Source organism: Melospiza georgiana, chromosome 2 (assembly GCF_028018845.1).
Source record: "Melospiza georgiana isolate bMelGeo1 chromosome 2, bMelGeo1.pri, whole genome shotgun sequence".
Classification (NCBI taxonomy): Eukaryota; Metazoa; Chordata; class Aves; order Passeriformes; family Passerellidae; genus Melospiza; species Melospiza georgiana.
The window spans coordinates 118082988-118105911 of record NC_080431.1 but is presented as its reverse complement, the minus strand read 5'-3'; the positions used below and the strand labels follow the sequence as shown (position 1 = coordinate 118105911).

Here is a 22924-nt window from a genome sequence, read left to right as displayed (position 1 = left end):
AAACCCTGGACGGAATGCCAAGGGGAAAGGAGCCTTCCCTCAGCAGCTCAAGGCTCCCATACCGGGTGACTTTCAATGCGTTTTTTAAATTGTTCTTGGGGAACACAGATTTTCTGAGGGGCCAAGAAACACCCCTGGATGCAGTTGAGGAGAAAAGAGCCTTTTATTCTGTGATTCCCTCAGCTTTTAGTGCGTTTTTTAACTTGTTCTTGGGGATTACAGATTTTCTGAGGGGCCGAGCAACACGCCTGGATGCAATTCTGAGGGGACAGAAACCCTCTAGAATCCTGGGACTCCCCAAACATGTCGGGGCTCCCACACCGGACGACTTTCAGCACATTTCCCAACTCGAATTTTGGGGGTGATATTTTTAAGCGGGTCGAGAAAGACCCGTGGACGCAATGCCGAGGGGAGGGGAGAGGAGCCTTCCCTCAGCAGGTTGAGGCACTCCGGGCTCCTTGCAGTGCTTTTTTTGAACGCTTTTTTCCCTCAGCAGGTTTAGACATTCCGGGCTCCTTGCAGTGCGGTTTCTGAACGGTTTTTCCCTCGGCAGGTTGGGGCACTCCTGGCTCTTTGCAGAGCGTTTTTTGAACGGTTTTACGGGCACGTCTCGGCTGCCGAGGGGGCCGTGCCCAGCCCTGTCCCTCCCCACAGGCGGCGGCGGGCGGGAAGCCCCGGCGGGCTCGGCCTCGCACTCCCGGCGCCCCCTGCGGGCCGGGGCCGGCACCGCCTCAACCGCCGGGTTCCCCCCATCACCGGGAATGGCGGCCGCTCCCCTTCCCCGCCCCGCCGGGGCCATCCCGGCCCGCAGCGCCGCCGACACCGTCACACGCCGGAGGGCGGGCGGGCACGGATGAGCAAGGAGGCGGAAGGAGCCGTTGCCATGGCGAGCGCGGCCCGCCCTTGCCTCCCCACGTCAGCGCCGTCTCCCGCCCGGCCGCGGGTGATTGACAGTTGCTATGGCAACAGGCTCGCCCCCGCCGCCATTTTGTCAGTTGGGTTTTTTTTTAAATTTTAAAAAAATATTTTAAAAATTTAAATAAAATAAAATAATAATAATAAAACCCAAGAGCAAATCGCTCAATTTTCGCCAGAATTTCTGGGGTTGTTTTTTTTTTAAAGTTTTTTTTTTCTTCTCCTTCTTCCGACCTCCACCGCGAAAGGAAAAGGAAAAGAAGGGACGCAAAAAAAGTGCGCTCCGAGGGTCCCGCCGGGGATGCGCGGCCGGGCTTGAGGCGGCGGCGGCGGTGCGGGAAGCGAAGCCGGTTCGTGAGGAAGAAGGGAGGGAGGGAAGGAGGAGCGGGCGGGGAGGGAGGGAGGGGGAGGAGGTAGCGGCTGGCAGGCGGGGGAGGGAGGGAGGGAGCGAGGAGTTCCCGGGGGCTCGGTACGGCGCTGCGCTTCCCCCCATCCCCTCCTCCTCCTCCTTCTCCTCCTCCTCCTCCCGCTCCTCCCGCTCCCCCCGCCGCTGTCCCCGCGCTCCCGGCCGGGGCTCAGGCCGCCGATCGCAGCCGAGCCGAGGCGAGGCCGAGCCGCCGCCGGGCGCTGCGCAGGTTTGGACCGCGCGCCATTTTGTGAGGGCAGCGAACAGCCAGAGCCCGGCCGGGGAGCCGCCGGGCCGCCCGGGCTCCCCTTCCCACCGCGGGCAGAGCCGCGGCCCGAGGGAGGAGGAGGCGCCGCCGCCGCCGAGGCCCCCGGGGAAGAGCGGGAGGACGCGCCCGGCGCTCGCCCCGCGGAGGGAGAGGCCTCGCCCCGGGAGAAGCCGCCGCACGGGTGAGTGAGACGCCGCACCGCGGGACGAGCCGGGGCCGCCTCGCCCGGGCCCGCGGCGGAGGGGCCGCAGCGCTTCGCTGCCATCTTAGAGCGGGAGCGGCGGCAGGGCCGGGATCCATCCCCGCCCGCCCCTCCGCAGCCCGCGGCCTTTTTCCCCTTGGAGCGCGGCTGTGCCTTGCCGGGCCTTGGGAGCGGCGATGGAGGAAGGGAGCTCGCCCGGAGCCTCTCGGTGTTATGCGCAACGCCCTGCGGTGGGCGGGTGCGAGGGCTCGGGCCGGGCTGGCGGCGAGGAGGGCGGCAGGACTTGGAGCATCACCTGTTGTAGGGGAGGATTGGGATGCCCCGGCACCTGCGAGGGGCCGCTGGGGCGGGTGGGGAAGGTGCAGGGGAGACGGGGAAAGAGTTACCTGAGCGAGGTGCCTGTCATCCCTTCGGTGGGGGTGGGGAGGAGGAGGGAGCAGCGATGTTGGGAATAGACACAGGGACACGCAGGGACACACGGGCACAGGGACAGGCAGGGACACACGGGCACTCCCCGGGGAGCGCTGCAGGCACCGGCCCCGCAGCTCTTTGGGGAAAGGCTGGACGTGGCTCTCGGTGCCGTGGTCTGCTTGACAAGGTTGGGCTCGATGATCTCGGAGGTCTTTTCCGTCATGAATGATTCGATTCCCTGGTTCCATGTTTTAGTAGCCGGCCGCGGCCTTTCAGGGATTCAGCTTTGTGTTCTGGGGGAGCCGGAGCTGTGCTGGGATGCGCTGGGTGCTGCTCTGGAGTGGCCACGGTTCCCTCCCGCCGCCGCGGCATCACAAAACGCGTTTTAAAGTGCTGCAATTCGAAATTTAGAAATTTGGGAATCTCAGTCGCCTTTGAAGTTTTGGGTTTAGCCCGTCCAAAGACCACGTAGGGCTTCTTTGATCGTGTCTCTCGATTGCTGCTGTTACTCAGTTCTCCTATTACCCCACAACCATCGGGGGAAATGAACATTTATTGTTGTTTAAAATCAACGAAGGCAGAGTAAGTGACTCCAAAATAAATCGACAGGCGTGTTTTTGACAGCCATCCTGGTTGAATCCGAATGAGAGTGTGCTGGTAACTTTTGCCAGGAGGTGCTTGCAGTCCCACTGAGGTGGATGGAGTTTCATGGGGGCCTGGGTTTGAACAAGTTAACAACTTTTTTTTCTTATCTTCTTGGTGTTTTCCTTACCTTTTCCTCAAGAAAGGTGTGTGAAGTTGAAGAACACTTAGATGATATCTGGTGATAAATTAGCAAACATTTAGTTTCTGGTAGTGTTTAATTCTCTGCCTGTAACCAAGCAGAATTTAATCTCCCTCCTTGGAATAGTCTGTAGCCCTAAAAAGTTTTGGTAAACTTGTTTCTCTCTTTCTCCACGCCGCCCTTCCCCCAACCTCTGTAGGTTGGATATTTTTGGAAAATTAATTATACTTTATAGAATTAGAATAATAACACTGAAAATAACTCTGAGCTAGTATTTGTTAACTATTATCTATATATATTTGGTGTGTGTATATATAGATACTTTTGTAGGCTACGCTTCATGTTTTTGGCTTACATGAATTATTTAGGACTAGACTTTTTATTTGCAGTCTGAAGTAGAATATGTGTGTGAAGTGTTAAATTTACATTTTTCTGCTGTGAATTAAAAATTCCATCCAAGTTTATGATGCTTATTGAGTTTAATTCACGGCTTTGGAATATTCCTTGGGTGAAGAGTATATCTTTGAACAAGTATATCTTGAAGAGTGTATGTATATTTGAAGGGTATATACTTTGCACAAGTATATCTCGTTCAAAATTGAGGAGCCAGCGGGGTTTTCTGAAGCCAGGAGGGCAATAGGTCAGGAGTTTGATATTGTTTCCAGGCCTGCAGGTGGGGTGGTTACAGGAGCAGCGAGTGTTACAGTTCCTGCATCCATACCGGCCTGGATTTGGGACTTGTCATTGGCGTCCCCTCCCCCAGCTGGACAGTGACAAGGATAATTTTACCTGATGGCAGCCAAGAGTTCTCCTTCCAGCGCCGATTTACGGGCAGGGTTCCCTCGCTGGTGTGAAGCGCCGGGAATGGATCCAGCTGGGGGATCTGGGATCGGCACCTGGCGGCCGGCGGAGCTGGTGCAAAGCGCCCGAGGGTCCCAACAAAGCAGCGGAGCCCCGGCGGGCTCCGGGCAAGCCGTGCCCAGGTGGGGCTTCTCCAGTGACATTCAGCTGGGACAGACGTGCTCGCATGTGCCACCTCTCCGAGTGGTGTTTGGAACCGGACCGCCTGCTCGGATGGTATGTGGAGAGAATAAACACTGCAAAACGGAGCTTTTATTTGCCGTGCAGGCATTTCACAGCTTCAGCTCAGCCCAACTGGGCGCTGATTTGAAGGCTAGAAACAATTGGTACCAAGAAAAGCGCTTTTTGTTGCTATAATTAGGTTATCTTTTGGGAGTTCCTCTGCAAAGCCGCTCGTTTCAGGTGCTTTAAGCTGTGTGAGTTTGTGGTTTGGGGCGGGAATTGCAGCCTGGGATCTGTTCAGCCTTCCCGTGGTCGCTGAATGCCATTTGGAGAGCTGTTCTCCACATGAAAGTACAAAACTTTCTGATACCTTTATATTATGGGAGTTGTATAACTTCTGAAATCCTTTTGTAAATAGATCTGTTGTTGTAGAACGGGATTATTTACAGAGAACTGCTGCTTTTGTCTTTATACTGAGCACAATACATGATTTGTTGAGTTTACAGTTTCATCTCTGCAAAGAGCTTGATAAGAAATACATTTTCACAAGAATTATGTAATAACTTTCTGGCTCCTCAGACTCTGATGTTTGTGCAGGGAGCGTTCTTTTTTGTTCTTTGTTATTATTTTTTATTATTTGAAATAATACTGAAAACCTTTCTGAGCCAACTGCTTTCCTTGTGAGCTTCTGAGGGGAGAAAGAAGTAATCAGGAGAAGGGGAATGCTCTTCCTTTTCCTTGGGAATGCTCTTCCTTTCCTTCCTCACCTCCACGGGTCCTTCAGGAGAGGCTTATGGGAACTGTAGTCTTTGCATGCCTTCAAACGCCAGGGAAACTCTGGGAAATCAGCAATGCTTCCTTCCACAAAGATTTGCTCCATATGTGGAGTTCCCCAGGGCTGGCTCTTCAAGGTGACACAGCACACCAGTGGAATTGCAGTGATCTCCATTGCTTTATCATCTTTTGGTAAAATTCTGTATTTCATTCTGCATTTCATTCTCATTTGTCCCAGAGTGACTGGGGAATGTCTGGGCTGCTTGTGCTGGTACCAGGGGATTTCATTCCTTCAGAGCAGGGCTCTGCTGTGTCCTCACCCTTGGTGTGGCTCACTTTGAGGGGAATTGGCTTTATCCTCTCCTTATTTACTCCAAGGTGTTCTGTCCTTAGGATTTTTGGGGAGAATTCCCTCTGAAGGGCCAGGGAAATGTGGGGGACAATTCCCAGCAGCTCTGCCTGCACCCATACAGTGGGAAACTGGTGTGAAAACAAAACCTGTGAAAGAGATCCCAGCTCTGAGTTTTGGACAGCAGGGAAATGTTTCTGTCACTGCTGACACCTATTTGTAAACATTCTCCAGGCAAAGTTTCCAGCTCTGGGTAGCACCAAGTACCTGAAAGTGAAACTGAGTAAATGAAAGTAAAATTAACTCCATTAATGTCAGTTTTGTTCCAGCTGGGAGAGACCAAGCTCTCAGTTGCTGTTACATCAAGTTCCAAAGCCTCCTAGCATTCCTTTTCCCCCCCTTTTTCCTTTCCCCCAGAGGCAAATAAAAATAGACTGTGTTGTGAGTCAGTTAAAGGAATAGTTAATAATACATTAATACCTCTTTGTGTTGAAAAGTTTCCTCTTTCTTTTTGGTAACTGTTTGGATGGTGAAATGAGAGAGGGATGGAAATGCACAAATTGATTTCTGATGGCAGAGTCATTCCTTCAAAAAATAATGGGAATAAAATGAGAATGAATTATGTTGAGTTACTGGAAAAAATCAAATTAGTAGGACGACTAGTTCACAAAAGCATAAGTAAATAATTTTAATAATTAAATTGAACTTGCCAGTGAAACTTTTAAATCTTAGTGTCCCAAAACCTGTTGTTCACTGGTTTTGTGGTTTCCTGACTGCAAACACATTTCATTCCAATTCCCCATTCCCTGAGCGTGTTCAGCTCATGGTTTGTGCTCCTGAGAACTCCATAAATGCCAATAACTCATTTTCTGTGCTGCTGTTGGGACACCCAGCATCTCCTGGACAGAGGGAGCAGCTTTGTGTCCCTGCTCTCAGTTTGAGGTAAAACTCAGGGAAGGGTTAAAAGGGGACAGAAATGTCAGGGAAGTGAATGTGTTGGTGCTTCCTCAGCTCTGCACTGTCCTGGTCACTGAGGGCTCCCTCACACTGATCTCTGCCCTGGCTGTGCAGATCCCTGCTCACAGCTATTCCAGTGTATCCCAACCACATTTATTTATTCCAGTTCTAAATGCACTTTGAGCAGGACTCACACATGAAATACATGGAGGGTGTGTGCTCACACACAAATCAGTTCCCATCCACTCTTTCCACATCTGACTGATACTGGAAGCTCAGTAACTTTCCAGGATCATGATTCTGCCTTCTTTATTGTTATTCTTTCCAACTTGTGGATAATTAGGCATTAATGCAGTGCTGTGCCAGAGTTAGTGTTGGGAACACATTGATTTCTTTGTTAATGTTACAAGATCTTGGGAGTTTGCACTGCTATAGAAGTTACTCCTAAATACCACAAACACTGGGGCAGGGCTGTGGAATAACAGCTCAATGCACATTTTTCACCATCCTGAGATGTTCCTCAGCTCAGAATTCTGTGCTCTTGTACTTGGGGTGACTTTGTGTCAATGTCACAGTGTTCCTTCAGAAACTGAGATTGTTGTGGCAGGGCCTGTGTAGGAGCAGGAGCATTCCTGCAAATGCTGGCTGTGTGTATGATTGCAAGTATGGATCTCTGTGTTCCCAACAAAATCACATTTTTCATGGAATCTCAGGATGGTTTGGGGTGGAAGGGACATTAAAGTGCCACCCCTGCCATGGCAGGGCCACCTCCCACTGTCCCCTCCCAGCCCCAGTGTCCAGCCTGGCCTTGGGCACTGCCAGGGATCCAGGGGTGCAATTCCATCCCAGCCCTGGCCACACTCACAGGGGGAAATTTTTCCTAATTATCTGATCTAAACCTGTAATTTTTCAGTGTGGAGCCATTCCCTGTGTGCTGTCCCTCCTTTTTTTTGTATGGAAAGGAATATTTTCTCTGTTTTAAGCTGAAATTGGGATATTTCTGGTCAATCAGGCTGTCAGTTTTGTTTTTACCTTCCACTTTAACTCCATGTGGAAAGGTTTAATTTTAGTTCATGAACTGGGCCTGGGATGAAAACACAACAGTGGGAGAGCTCTGCACCAGGGATACACCAGGGATTTTTATAGGAATCTCCGAGGGAGGGGAAGGAGATGCAAACCTTAATTAGGCATGGAAGGGACCTGAGAATCACCCAGGGCAGGGACACCTCCCACTGTCCCCTCCCAGCCCAGTGCCCAGCCTGGCCTTGGGCACTGCCAGGGATGCAGGGGTGCAATTCCATCCCAGCCCTGCCCACCCTCACAGGGAGGAAATTCTTCCTAATATCTGATCTGAACCTGTAATTTTTCAGTGTGGAGCCATTCCCTGTGTGCTGTCCCTGCATGCCCTGGCAATTGTCTCTCTCCAGCTTTCCTGGGGCTCCTCCAGGCCCTGCAAGGCCACCCTGAGCTCAGCCCAAAGCTTCTCCTGTGCAGGTGAACAATGCCAGCTGTGCCAGCCTTTCCTGCCAGCAGAGCTGCTCCATCCTCTGCCCATCCTGGAGCCTCCTCTGGGCTCTGCAGCAGCTCCAGCTCCTCCCTGGGCTGGGGCAGCTCTGCAGGTGGGAAATCACCTGAGGGGCACAGGGACACAATCCCAATCCCAATCCCAGTCCAGGGCAAGCTCTGAATGGAACTCACTGAGCTTCTCACCAGCCAGCACCCCAGTCTCCTCCCAGGGCTGCTCTCCATCCATCCCCAGCCAGCCTGGCTCATGTTTGGGTTCCCCATGGCCTTGCTGAGCTCCTTGGGGCTCTCCCAGCCCCCCCTCTCCAGCCTGCCCTGGTCCCTCTGGGTCTGTCCCCCTCAGCTCCCTGTCTTGTCACTTGCCATGGGTCCCCTTGTTTCTGTCCCCAGCAAAATTTTTAAAATTTTGCTGAAGTCAGGCTCCATCCAAAGGCTCCAAACTTTCCTGGCTGTGCCCCAAAATCAGAGGCAGGAGTGGGTGCAGCTCTGGGCAGTGATAACCCAGTCACTGCAGCTTCTCTTGCAATGGCTCTTGTAGCTCCTCAAACTTTCTGTAGTGGTTTATTATTTTTAAGAGGCTTAGTATACATTTATTAATTGTAAAGCTTAATTATAAAGCTGAAATTCAAAGTGAATTGATGTGTTTTGTGAACTATACCAGAGACAGCATCACAAATGAGTCAGTGAAGTCTGAGTGAAAAGAGTGTAAGAGATGAGTTGTACAGGTGAAGTTCCTGTAAGGACAATTGAGAATTGCTTGAGTTTGTGTTGTATGAATGAGAAACCCTTCTTGGGATGTGATTTCTGGGTTGGTTTGTGTTTACAGCATGGAGTGTTGTTTGTTTCTGTGTCACATTTCCTCACTTGGAGGTCCCTGTCCACAGAATTTCCACAGGGACAGCCCTGGGGAAATCCCTGTGTTTGTGGTTTGGCTTTCCTGCTGGAAATAAAACGTTGTGAGTTCTGCTAATTATTGTGATTTGATAATCTGCTCTACAAAAGCTGAATGATAGAAGGTGTAAAACATCATCTGGAGGTGAGGATGGGAATCCTTTCTGTGGTGTGGCCCCTCAGGAGGGTTGGTCTGGGGATGTTCTCACTGTTTTCCACCATTGCAGTGTCCATGGGAGCCCTGCAGTCCCTGACCCATCCCAGATTCATTTCTGGGTCTCTGTGGGGTTCAGTTAACCAGGGTCACATTCACAGCAGGGACCTTTTAAAACCTTTTAAAACTTCATGAGCTCAGAGTTGAAACCCTGAGAAATGCAGGAGCACAGGTGGGGACAGATGGAGCACAGGCCCTGCCCTGCCTTCCTTGGTGCTGCTGCCACCTCTGGGGCTCAGGCTGAGTCCTGGGGAGTTTGTTCTGTGGGGTGGGCACCAGAAATGCTTTGCTCCCATTGCAAATGCTTTTCTCCCATTGCAAATGCTTTGCTCCCATCATAAATTCTTTTCTCCCATCATAAATTCTTTTCTCCCATCATAAGTTCTTTTCTCCCATTAGAATTGGACACAGATTTCTACAAGTGAGTTTAAAGGTTCTACCCATTGCCCATTTACTTGATTTCTGCCACACAGCACCCCCAAACCCAAGTTTTTGCTAGAATATTTCCATTTCATTTATTGCAGAAGCCAATAAAGCAAGGAAAACCAGTTGGCCAAGCTGTGGTGTTACCAAGTTCTCCCTTCTGAGGGCTGCTTTAAAAACCCCACTTTTTTCTCTTCTTATTATGCAAAGAAAGAGTTGTGTAACCATTGTATAATGGTTGTGTTCCACCTGCAGAAAGTGAGTATTTCATTCTGGTTTTCTGCTGGGTGCTCTTCATCAGCACCCAGTTATTTCAAGAAATGAGAAAACAACTTCTGCTCACAGTTCACAAAGTTCCACTGATCCATCTTGAAATCACCCCCTCCTGCAAAACTTTAAATGGAACAAATTTATTGAAAAACCCGTTTGAGCTTAGCTGAAATGTAAAATATGGAGTGCACAGGGTTTGGTGTGTGGAGGAAGGGATGTCCTGGGGTGACAAAGGGACATTTTCTGAGGCTCCTTCTGTTTGGGAGCACCAAAGAGCTGAGCAGTGACCTCTGGGGCTTTGATTCCACAGCACAAACCCCAGTCTCAGGCATTTTTACAATCTGGCAAAAGGAAAGGCCACTTTGGAGTTGTTCATGCCATTAAATCTCCTCTGGCACTGACAAGTTCATGGTGGGCTCACATGCTGAGGTTTTCTGTCTTGGGCTGGTTTGTTTGGGTTTTTGTTTGGGTTTATTTTTTTTGCTTTCTTTTATTCCCCCTTTTCTGCGCAGTGTAATAACTTCCACTTCTTAATTTATTTATTTAATTTTTTTTAAAATCAGGAGCATGTTTTGATTGAGATCAGTCAATAATTTTTTGTGTGTGTGACAAAGATTTCCTAAGCTCATATTTGTTGTCCTTTAATGTGTATTTGCAAAGTCTGCAAAGACAGAGGGTGGACTCAACTGACCTTCCTTATGTCATTCCTCATTTTTGAAATATTTATCACTATTTTCCTACCTCAGAAGTTTATTCCTGGGCCTACACAGTATAAACCAGTATTTTGTAAGTGTTGGCCTCACTCTTTTGTTAAGATTTTGGGTCCTACCTTAATTTATTGAAATGTGAGAACTTGTGATTATTTCTATACAAGACCTTGAATATGGGGTGAAGAATTTGATGTTCAGATTTCCATATTTGAAAAGAAGTCCCTTGGTATTTTCTGATACAGATTTCTTTAGCTGCTTTGCTGTTTATTCCTCTGGACCACTGCAACTTTAAAAAAACAAATCTTAATTTTCATCTTTGCATGATTTTTGTTTGCATGAAAGCAAAGAATCTGAGGGGCTGTGGTTTGAGGTGAGGCTGAAGTTTGAGATTCATTTTTAGCAATTTCTAGGTTTTGTGTTGGTCATGATGAGTGGTCTGAAACCTCTGAGCCCCAACCTGACAGTGCCAAACACACAAACTCCTTGATGGAAATGAGAAACCAGGTCTGGATTGTGTTCCTTAGGTTGGGACATGGTCTGCCTCCAACATTTCAGTCTTTGTGCACTTACACGTGACTTTATTTTTATTTCCATAAAAATCCCCAAACTAAGTCAAGCACTCAAGTACCCACAAAAATGTGAGACTCATCTCTTGCTTGTAGTGCTCTGAACTATCTTTTATCATGTAGTAAATACATAAATTTAAATTTTTTAAGTGTAATTTAGTAATTAATCACTGTCCAGACCCTGCACTTGGTTTTAGGTTTGGGACTTTCTCATGCCACATTTTAGTACCTGAATCAAGTAAATTCCTATGGATTTTTCCAGCATCCCATGGAAAAGTTTTTCAGTGATTGGGCTCTAACATAAAAACACCCCATCCACCCAAACTTTCTGTATCCCACTGCCAGCCTGACCTAAGGCACTGAGCTCCTGCTTTTTGGGATGAAGAGAGGAAATTCAGGGATTTTTGGTGTCTTGTAGAGCTTTGTGTGCTGTCCATGAGATAAAGAACTCCCTGAGCTGCTCTCCAGCAGGGAGTGAGAGCCAGAGGGTGAAGTGATGGCCCAGAGTCACCTGGGAGTGCCCAAAATCACCTGGGAATGCCCAAAATCACCTGGGAGTGCCCAGAGTCCCAGAATCCCAGAATCCCTGGGTTGGGAGAGACCTCCAAGACCATCGAGTCCAGCCCAGCCCCAACTGAACCCTGGCCCCCAGTGCCACATCCAGGCTTTGTTAAACACACCCAGGCATGGGGACTCCCCAGGCAAACCATTCCAGTACTTTCTAACTCTTTCCATTTAAAACTTTTCATATTTTTCTATATTTTCACATTTCCCTGGGTGCCCTGTGAGTGCCCAGAGTCCCGGGGTGAGGCAGGGGGTGGAGCTGAGTGAAGGATTTCTGTGTGTGGTGTTTAATAGCAGGATGCTCTTTGCATTTGCAGTTTCATTTGCCTGGAGTTTGTATTCTGAGTGCTCTGTAAGTTGAAAAAGCAGCCTCTTAAGGCTGGAGAGTGACTCAGCACATCCACACAGAGGTCTGCTCAAGGAATGTAGGATTTGCTTGGAAATTTGGGGAAATTAGGGTTTGAATTTGTTTTTCCCAAACAGAGTCTTTAAAAAGTGCTGATTTTTAATTTGCAGCCTCTTTTGTCATTTGATCCTCATATCTAAATTTTGGGGGAAGTGATGAGGAATTTCAGGAAATTGTATCATTTTGGGGTGGCTGGATTGACTTGGGTGAGTTGTTGTCTGTGTGCCCTCCTCTTGGTGGGCATGAGAAGGATCTGTGCAATGAATAAATGAGAATTTCAATGGAAATGACATTTATGCAACTTCTTTTGTATGGAAGGCAAAGCATATCCACATAGAGGTCTGCTCAAGGAATGTAGGGTTTGCTTGGAAATTTGGGGGAATTGGGGTTTGAACTCGTTTTCCTCAAACAGAATTTGTCTTTGCAAATTCAAAATCAGCATTTTTTAACCTCTTCTCCCATTTGATCCTCATACCTGAATTTTGGGGAAAGTGATGGGGTATTTCAGGAAATGGTGTCATTTTGGGGTGGGTTGTTGTCTGTGTGCTCTCCTCATCTGTACCATGAATAAATGAGAATTTCAATGGATATGACATTTATACAACTTTTGTATGGAAGGGGAAGCACATCCACACAGAGGTCTGCTCAAGGAATGTAGGATTTGCTTGGAAATTTGGGGAAATTAGGGTTTGAATTCGTTTTTCCCAAACAGAGTTGATCTTTAAAAAGTGCTGATTTTTAATTTGCAGCCTCTTTTCTCATTTGATCCTCATACCTCAATTCTGGGGATATTGATGGGGTATTTCAGGAAATGGTGTCATTTTGGGGTGGCTGGATTGTCTGTGTGCTCTCCTCATCTGTGCCATGAATAAATGAGAATTTCAATGGAAATGACATTTATACAACTTTTGTATGGAAGGGGAAGCACATCCACATAGAGGTGTGCTCAAGGAATGTAGGATTTGCTTGGAAATTTGGGGAAATTAGGGTTTGAACTCGTTTTTCCCAAACAGAGTTTGTCTTAAAAAATGCTGATTATTAATTTGCAACCTCTTTTCTCATTTGATCCTCATACCTGAATTCTGGGGATATTGGTGGGGTATTTCAGGAAATGGTGTCATTTTGGGTTAGGTGGATTGACTGGGTGGGTTGTTGTGTGTGTGCACATGAGAAGCATCTGTGTAATGAGAATTTCAATGGAAATGACATTTATACAACTTCTGTATGGAAGGGGAAGGAGGCATTTAGGGCTTTGCCCACTTTGTGTGATGGGAACAGGGAATCCTGGGATGGTTTGGGTTTGAGGACTGTCAGGATTGTCTCCTTCCCCCCTGCCCTGGCAGGGACATTTCCCAGGCTGTTCCATGCTTCATCCAGCCTGGCCTGGGCACTTCAGGGATGGGACATCCCCAGCTCCATCTCAGCACTCCAAAAGCTCCAACTCCCCTGGCAGGGCTGAGCTCTGAGCCCAGCCTGGGGAGCAGAGTTACCTGTGCCAGTGTGTGCCTCACCTTCTTCTCTGCTTGCATTTTAGGGGGAAAGCTGGCTAAACGTGTTAAATAAAACTCTTTAAAAATAAAGAGTTCTGGTTTCAGCTGCCCAAACTTGTGACAGAGCCCTGAGACTGCTGGTGCTGCTGGCAGGGGAGGGGAGCAGCTGGAGCTGGGGAATAAAGGCTGGAATTGTTGGTCTTGTGTGGCTGCACCTTCTTAAATTTGGGGGGAATTCAGGCAGAATTCCTGATCTCTGCTTTATCCAGATCAGTGTTCTGGATTGAGATGAGGCCATGGGCTGGTGCCTCATTCCAGTGCTGAGAGGATGAGAGCAAGAGCAGCAAATTCAGAGAAAAACACAAAAAATGTCGATTTTCTCCCCTTTTTTCCTTCCACCCACCCAGATCTGTCCATGCTTTCCTGGGGCTGGTGGAAATGACCTCGCTCCCTAAACCTGTACCTGTTCCAATTGGAATAATTGATACAAAAGAAGCATAAAGATGAAAAGAAAGAACTGGGATTGTGTTTCATCTGTGAGGGCTGAGGGCCAGCATTCACCTGCCGATGGTACAAGTGTTGGCAAGCAGGAGAGAATCGAAACCTGGGGGTGACTGGCAGCCAGTTCACCTGAAGGAGAGCCACGTGTTTTGGTCATTGAAGGCTTTGTAAATGATGGATTCTTTTTGGAGCTGTCCATACCTGGTGAAGGCTCGGTGGGAAGTTCCTGCACAGGGTGCAGAGCGTGGGAACTCTTGGAGGGAAATTGTTGGAAGGGTTTTTGTAGGATCTGAGCACATCAGGACTGATGTGCAGAGTCACCGAGACCACCCTTGAGGGGCTCGGAGCTCCTGGGATGTTGCCAGAAGTGTCTGGTGGCTGGACTTTGATCCTGCACGGGAGACAACACCTGTATGAGGATGGGAGGATCTCACTGGGTGAATGGTGAAGGGATAAGTTAATTATAGTGTGAAACATTTTAGAATTTTGGTACAGAGGGAGTCTAGAGAAGTAAGATGGAAGAATTGAGGCATGTCCTGTCCTTCTTCTTCTTCTTCTTCTTCTTGGCCTCCATCTTCTGTGGTGATGGTGGCACTTTGGGATTGGTTATTACTAGAGGTGCACTGGTCAATAAGGGTGAAAGGTATTGGGGAAATAGGAAAATATTGTATATGTAGTTTTGGGTACAAAGATAAGTGACCGCCCCGGGGGCTCTCAGGGTGCTCATGGCTGGCTGCTGTGCAGACCTCTGTCGGGCCGAGAGAAAATATTATAGATAAATAACTAATAAACACTGAAGACCGAGAAAAAACCTGAAGCCTCTTCTCGTCCTTTGGAGCGCGGGCTGCCCAAGGCCACCCCGAGCCTTTCCCGGCCCTCAGAACCAGCCGGGACCGGGACGGGTTTTCCAGGGCAGGAGCCCTTGGCAGGCAGTGACCCTCGGGCAGCTCCTGCCCCGGGGCTGTGCCACCCGCCTGGGGCTGGCCCAGTGTTTGCCAGCCCGGCCGTGGGTCAGGGCGAGCTGGCCGAAATGGAGAATTTTGTATTTTTACCGCCGGGTGTGCGGGTGGGAGTCGGGTTACACCTCAGGGCCGGTGGGATGGGCTGGGCTCTGTGGGCGGGCAGCGGGGCAGGGCTGGCACTGCTGCCCAGCGCCGTGCCCGGGAATTGTGGCACCCCTCGGGCGTTCTGTGCCCTCCTGCTCTGCCTCTCTGACTTGGCCGTCTCAGCCCCTGCCCTGGTGTGCCCCCCAGCACAGCCTGGCCTTGGGAATCCTCCCTGCCCCCTGATGCTGCTCCTCTTGCTCTCTTTTCCCTCCTCTTCTTCTTTCCCTCCCCTTTTTCACTATTTTCTAACTTCTACTTGTGCCCCTTTTCTACCAGTTCTCTCTTATTGTCATTTGCTCACTTGTTTGTTCTTTCTCCTTTCTCTTCCCCAATATGAAAAAAAAAAAATCCCCATTTGAAACACTAAAACCTCTTAAGAAACCCCAAGTTTTTAATTTTCTGTGCATTCCCCCCAAAACAATACCACAAACCAATACAACACACAGGTTTTGTGTCTGTCTCATTGACTTTGGAATTTTCACTTGATTTCTGTATTGCCTTAAGATAGGCATGCACACACAAAATGTGTTTTTCCTGTTTTTCCTTTTTCCTTTCTGGACCAACTGAAAAATGAATTGAAGTTCCCAAAGTTAACTTGTAAGAAAAGGTATTTTCACTGTGTAAGCTGTGAGCAGGACCTGCTGAATTGTGAAGATGCTTTGTTTTCTTCTTCCTGCCCTACAAAGAATGTTTCTGTTCCACACAAGCCCCAGATGGGCCAGTTATGTTAAAAACCAACCCAAACTCTTTTGGAAATTCCATGCTTGCTTGTCCTCTTAAACAGGTGACCACTTTTACATCCATGCATTTAGATACACAAATTTCAGCCCAAATTATTTCAATTTTGTTGATCATGATTTACCTGTTAGTCGGGAAAGTAGAAGTGCTCATTCTTTAATATCTGAATCCATCCATCTGAATGTCCATCCATATTTTAACAATCCAAAGTGACTTCAAATAAAACTGGAAAATGGAGCAATACATTTACTCTTTATGGCAGGAAAAAAGCAGTGAAATTCTTCTTCATCCCCTTGGCTTTCTGAGGTTTTGGGACCTGCTTTCTCCATGCCATTCCAATCTTTGGAATTGCTGTATGATAATAAACATAAATGAGAGTTTGAATTACAGTGGTTGTCTTCAGAGATGTTCAGTGGTTCCCTCTCAGTTAGTAAATAAAATCACTGCCCATAAATGCTGGATCTGGTGAGTCACAGCTTCACTGATGATTTTCTTCCTTCATTTTCCTAATCCCTTGGAGTGGTTTTGCAGTGAGCTCTGTCCATCCTGTTGGTTCCTGGGTGGGTTTTTCATGGCACTGCTCAGTTCCAGGAGCAGCTGAGCTTCCTCAGGCCCAGAATTGTGCTCTGGTGTTTGGTGCTTGTCTTCCCTCCTCCATCCCCTTTTTTGGCATTCCATGGCATTTCTCCTGATCCAGATTTCTCTTTTCCCTCAGTTGCTTTGGGTTGAAATATTTCAGACAAAAATGTCCGAGCAAAATAAAAAAGGGCAAATTCCAGGCCTTGGCTGCTGGATCAGAGAACCCCAGAACCACTTGGAAAATGGTTGGGAAAGCCCTGCCAGCCCATGCAGTGCCAGCTGTGCCCCATGGGCACCACCCTGTCCCCAGCCCAGAGCACTCAGTGCCACCCCAGGGGACACCTGCAGGGATGGGGACTCCAACCCCCCTGGGCAGCCCCTGGAATGTGTCAGGAGCCTCTTTTGGAGCTGTTCCAAGCATGGGAGCAGCAGCAGCAGCACCAAAGTTCCCTTTTCCCAGCAGCTTTAAGCAGCCCAGCCCATCATCCCAAGGAATGCACCAGCCCAGGGTCACTGGTACCAAACTAAAGATCTGCTGGAAAAGTGGTTTGGAGTCTTTCCATCCATCCCAAGCTATTCTTGGGAGTGAGAATTTCAGTGGGACACTAAAGCTTTTCTTGCTTTTTTATTTCCTGGGTACCTTGGACTTGGCAATCCTGAGTGCTCTTTGGAGGGTTGTAAGGTCAGCATTTAAAAGCTTTTTTTTTTTATTTGTCCTCATTTCCTTCCTGCAACCTGCTTTATTAAAACCATTTTAGGAATTGTTATCAAGGAAAAAAATGCTACAGGAAACCAAACTTCTCTGGTGAGGCCTTTACCACCTTCTGATGCTGGCAGAGATTATTTATTTAATAAAAATTGTACAGTCTCACTGTGACCTAGATACTTAACTGGATAAGTTTATCAGAGATTTAGTGCAGTGGCTGCTTCTTGAACAAATGAGGAGAGGAGCATCCTGGAGAGCATCACACTGACCAGTGGAACTCCACATTGGGGTGCTGGAATTGGGGAAGTTCCCATAAACTTGTCCCAAAAGTTCAACTTTTTCTGTTTCTCCTCCTAAAAGTTGAGTTGGACCAAATGGATGTGAGAGAGCTCAGCAAGAGAGACTTTTCCTGGCCCTTTGTGGCACTGAGGGATAAAAATCTCTGAAAACTTTTATCTTACAGCTGCCATCAGGGAATCAAAGTGAATCCAAAGTGAATTCCAAGCTTCTCCATAGTGCCCGCTCTCAGAAAGGGATTCAAGCCAAAATTAACCCAAATTTACAGGCTGAGCTTGAGCTGCACCCCAGGACCTGAAGCTCAGAAAATCATTGTTTTTAATTTTAATGAGCAGGAGATTGTCAACTTCTGGGGGTGATGGCCAGTCAGTTCACTTGGGAGAGAGTCGTGGCTTTGTGGTCACTGAAGGCTTTAAAAATGATGGATTCTTTTTGGGTGGATGAGGAATTCCTGGTGGAAATTGTGAGGAATTTGGGTAGGAAATTGTGAGGAATTTGGGTAGGAAATTGTAAGGAATTTGGGTAGGAAATTGTAAGGAATTCCTGGTGGAAATTGTAAGGAATTCCTGTTGGAAATTGTGAGGAATTTGGGTAGGAAATTGTAAGGAATTCCTGGTGGAATTTGTAAGGAATTTGGGTAGGAAATTGTAAGGAATTTGGGTAGGAAATTGTAAGGAATTCCTGGTGGAAATTTTAAAGAATTTGGATAGGAAATTGTAAGGAATTCCTGGTGGAATTTGTAAGGAATTTGGGTAGGAAATTGTAAGGAATTTGGATAGGAAATTGTAAGGAATTTGGATAGGAAATTGTAAGGAGTTCCTAGTGGAAATTGTAAGGAATTTGGATAGGAAATTGTAAGGAATTTGGGTAGGAAATTGTGAGGAATTTGGGTAGGAAATTGTGAGGAATTTGGGTAGGAAATTGTAAGGAATTTGGGTAGGAAATTGTAAGGAATTCCTGGTGGAAATTGTAAGGAATTTGGGTAGGAAATTGTAAGGAATTCCTGGTGGAAATTGTAAGGAATTCCTGGTGGAAATTGTAAGGAATTTGGGTGGGAAATTGTAAGGAATTTGGATAGGAAATTGTAAGGAATTTGGGTAGGAAATTGTAAGGAATTCCTGGTGGAAATTGTAAGGAATTTGGATAGGAAATTGTAAGGAATTCCTGGTGGAATTTGTAAGGAATTTGGGTAGGAAATTGTAAGGAATTTGGGTAGGAAATTGTAAGGAATTCCTGGTGGAAATTGTGAGGATTTTGGGTAGGAAATTGTAAGGAATTCCTGGTGGAATTTGTAAGGAATATCACATTATAATTACCACATTCTCATCTTATTTTTTTTTAACATTAAAGACAATGGTGTTATGTAACAGAACAAATATTCTGGAGTCTCCAGTGAGCTACCATCACTAAATTTTGGGGGTGAATGTTTGATAATTCTCTGTTCAGTGTGATAATAAATGTACCCAGTGAAGCTTTTGCTGCTTGATCTGCAGCCAGTGTCTGCCCTGGCTTTTCTCCCTTGCATCCATGTGTTTTTATCACTTGGGTAGGATGCCTGAATTATTCCCAGGGATTAGAACACCACTTAAAAAGGAGGAATTTGCAGCTTATCACCTCCCCCTGCCTGGAGCTCAGTATACCTTGGGATATACCAAGATTTGCTTGAATATTATGCTTAACAGCAGGGATGGATGGAGCTGAAAAGATAATGCAACAAAACCTTGTGATTGTGAGGGTGAAAAAGGTGTTTGACTCCATCCCTGGATGATGGGAGAATTTCCTGAAGTTCTCAGTTTATCTCCTCCTCCTCCAGTGAGAGATTTCTAGGTCAGTGCTTCCTGAACCAGGGAATAAGGCCATGGCAAATGTGCTGCAGATGGGACACAGACCCATCCTGAACCATGGCAAGTTAACAAATACCAACCCAGGCATGATTCACATTTAGGGAAAAACGTTTGGAGCTGCTGAGGGTGTGTGTTCTGAGAAATGGAAGGGCTGGGAGTGAACAATGTGAGGAAAATGTGGCAGCAGCTTGATTTATTGATGGTGTTCGTGCAGAGTGAATCTTTAGGAGGGACCTTGAGATGCTTGAGCGTGTCCAGAGGAGAGCAGCGAGGCTGGTGAGGGGCTTGGAGCACAAGCTGTGTGAGGAACGACTGAGGGAGCTGGGGTTGTTCAGCCTGGAGAAAAGGAGACTCAGGGGTGACCTCATCACTCTCTACAGCTTCCTGAAGGGTGGCCATGGTGAGCTGGGGTCGGTCTCTCCTGAAGGGTGGCCATGGTGAGCTGGGGTCGGTCTCTCCTGAAGGGTGGCCATGGTGAGCTGGGGTCGGTCTCTCCTGGAGGGTGCCTGTGCTCAGCTGGGGTCGGTCTCTCCTGAAGGGTGCCTGTGCTCAGCTGGGGTCGGTCTCTCCTGAAGGGTGCCTGTGCTCAGCTGGGGTCGGTCTCTCCTGAAGGGTGCCTGTGCTCAGCTGGGGTCGGTCTCTCCTGAAGGGTGCCTGTGCTCAGCTGGGGTCTCTTTCTCTGGGCAACAACAGACAGAACAAGAGGACACATCTCAAGCTGCACCAAGGGAGATGCAAGTTAGAATTAAGAAGGAAGTATTTTACAGAAAGAGTGGTCAGATACTGGAATCATCTACCCAGTGAGGTGGTGGAGTCATCATCCCTCAAAGAATTCAAAAAAAGACTGGATGTGGCACTTGCTGCCATGATCTAGTCGAGGTGTTAGAACATGGGCTGGACTTGATGATCTTAAAGGTCTCTTCCAGCCTTGAATTTCTGTGATTCTGTGAATCTGCCCCTCTGCTCCTGGAATGGGGACCCCACCTTGGGGTGTGGGGGTGCTGGACAGAGCCCAGGGAGGGACAGAGAGACAGGGGACAGCCTGGGGACAGCCTGGGGGTCCAGGGACACCTCAGAGCCCCTCCAGGGCCTGAAGGGGCTCCAGGAGAGCTGGAGGGGGACTGGGGACAGGGATGGAGGGACAGCACCCAGGGAATGGCCTCAGAGTGGGATTTGATGGCAGAGTGGCAATGAGGAATTGTTCCCTGGCAGGGCTGGGGTGGAATTCCACCCCTGCATCCCTGGCAGTGCCCAAGGCCAGGCTGGGCCCTGGGGCTGGGAGGGGACAGCGGGAGGTGTCCCCATGGCAGGGTGGCCCTGGGTGATCTCTGAGGTCCCTTCCCGGGCAGGAATTGTCCCCGAGCTCCCGGGGCTGTGCAGAGCCAGCAGGGCAGTGACCAAGGGCAGCCCGGGGCTCTCACAGCGGGCACTGCCAGGGGTGGCACAGGGAGGGCTCTGCCAGCACAGCAGCCACAGCAGCACCACCTTTGGCTTTTGGGACACTTCAGCCTAAAATAATGATTTTACTGAAATAATCCCATTGATTCCCATGGAGTTGGGTGCAGCTGATTTTTGTGGAGCTGAATCTGGCACTGTCAGTTTTCTGAGCTGAATCCACAGGAGCTGCTGTTGGGAAGTGGGGTGAGCAAGGATTTTAAAGCTGGTGCTGCTGTCCTGGTATGTCTGGAGGAAGCTGGGGCTGCTCTGGTGTTTCCAGGAAGAGCAGTTTGAGAGGACCCAGCCATGTCTGAATAATGAGAGACAATTTTGGCAGTGCAGCGTCAGTGGGAGCTGCCTCAGGGGCAGCATTCAAACAGCAGGTCCTGGTGTGTTTGAAAAGGTCCAAAAATCTTTAAAAGTGCTCCCAAACCTCTACATGGCTTAAAAAAGGGCCACTAACCCAAAATCTTACAAATTAGCACCATTTCTGTACAGAGCCAGCCAGCACTTCCACCTGGGTGTGATTGGTTTTGTGTGTTTGGTTATTTAATTGTGGTTTTTATTTGGTTTTGTTTTTTTTTTTTTTTAATTTGAGAGACTAAATCTGTGCCTATCTCCATGTATGAAAATATTTTGGAAACTTTCAAGATTAAAAGCAGAGCAACAAACATCTCCATTGTTATACTTGAAATAAGTGACTTTCAATCTTTGAGAGCAACACCAGAACTGTCTGGTGCCAGAATGGAGCTGGAGAAGTTTTATTTCATTTAAACATGGGACAGCAGCTGCACAAAATCTTCATATAGAAATACTTTCTATTTTTGTTTCTATACTTTATATTGTTTGTTGTGGTCTGAGTTAGATGGGGTTTGGTTTTTCCAGCTCCAGTCCTGGATGGAGAAGTTCAGGTGGCTGCACCTGAGTCCCCTCCCTTGGCAGGAGACACAGAGCCCAGTTTGGAAATAAAAACACCACCAAAAATGAGAGGAGCAGCAGTGACTGCTGGACTGGGACAACAATCAGCTGTGGTGGCATCAAAGCTGCAGTAAAAATCTGTAAATGGAGTGGTTCTGTGGAAATTGGAGGCAACTTTAGGTGTTGCTGTCATTCTCCTTCCTTTGTGGCTCAGAAATTCAGGGAGGAGGAGGAGGAGGAGGAGGAAGGTTGTGCTCCCCTGACACTCCTGGCTCTGAAATTCTGAAGTGCTGAATGCAATTCTGCAGGTTTGGCTTTGCATTGCTCAAGTTCTTTTCCCAACCACAAGGAACAGAAAAGAGTTTTTGTACGTGGAATTATTGGCCTTGTTGAGGACATGTGTAGGAAAAAAAAATACCTGCAGGAAAAAATCTCAGTTCTGCAAAAAATGTCATATTCCTCTGGATAAATGAATTAAATTAGTTTACAGCCCTCATGTGTGGTTCATTTGGGGACTTTTTATTCCTGATATTGCAGGGGATGGGCAATTCCAGCTGTGGCATCTTTTCCTTTTGTTTGGTGCAGGGAGGGAGGGGAATGCAAATCCAGTGCTTTGACTTTTGTCTGGCTCTGTTAAGTGGGTGGGAAAAGGAGCCACTCCCCCCTCTAATTGGAGGTTCCTTATAAGGTCAGGGGACTGGAAATATTTGAAGTTTGTGCTTCTGAAATTAATTTTTTTTTTAGTCAGTGAGTAAGTAAAGCATCAGATGCAAATTATCTAAAAAATCTCAAGTATTTCAACCTTTGTTGTGGGGTTTTTCTTGCCCTCCTCTCCCCCCTCACTGTGTCAGTTTAATTCTTCTAAAACCACAGGCTTTATTCTGGGGTTCACATGAATTAATGAATATTTAAAAAACCAAATCCCGACTTCTCTGGCTGGATGGGTCAGTTATAAATTTAACATTTCAGTTCCTTCAGACACCTGGCAAGCAATTCATGTTTAGAAGTGATGCATTTCCTAACTAGGCTGTAAAAAATTGTGTATTACAGAAGAATGGGTGTGTTATAAATCAGGTTTTGCAGAGACTCTGAGTGTGCCTGGGTTAATCCTGAGGGATGATCTGTAAGGTCCCTTCCATCCCAAACCATCCCAGGATTCTGTAGTTTGAAATATTTGCTGTTCCACTGAAAACATTGAGCTGAAAAGTGTTCCAGGATCCCACAGGACTCAGAGCTGGAGAAGGGGACCTGTGACTTCTTTGGGAGCAGGGCAGATGTGGTGCTGGTCACAAATTCATTTATCTGTATTTTAGTACATAGGAACCTGCAAGTGCCCAGAAAGGAAAGGATATATTGGTCACAGTGAATTTGTGCTGGTCACAAATTCATTCCTTTGGGACAGCACCGCTGCAATGTGCCTGTCAGAGCCCCAGCTGGGTTGGAATTGTGGCTTTCTGCTGCTCCCCATGAATCCCCCAGTGCTCTCTGCTGTCCCTCTGCAGCAGGGCCAGGGCTGAGCTTCGCTTGTGCCGCTGCTGCTGCTGGAGAGAAATCCCTGCTCCGAGTGCCAGCAATGGAACTGGGTGAGAACTGGGCGATTTCAGCAAAGCCGCTTCCACCGGGGCTGTCACACCTCGGCGCTGGCTGCCGG

General features: G+C 47.9%; 1 protein-coding gene across 2 annotated transcripts in view; it reads left to right on the top strand.

Moving 5' to 3' along the window:
- Nucleotides 1-1211: 1211 nt before the first annotated feature.
- DYRK1A (dual specificity tyrosine phosphorylation regulated kinase 1A) overlaps nt 1212-22924 on the top strand; it is a 95328-nt gene continuing 73615 nt past the window's right edge. Inside the window, exon 1 of one of the 2 annotated variants that reach the window (XM_058045795.1) lies at nt 1212-1265. The gene's annotated coding sequence lies outside the window, so the exon portion shown is untranslated. Of the gene's footprint in view, nt 1266-1607; nt 1771-22924 lie in introns of those variants that run through there. The other variant, XM_058045794.1, reaches the window with a different exon arrangement.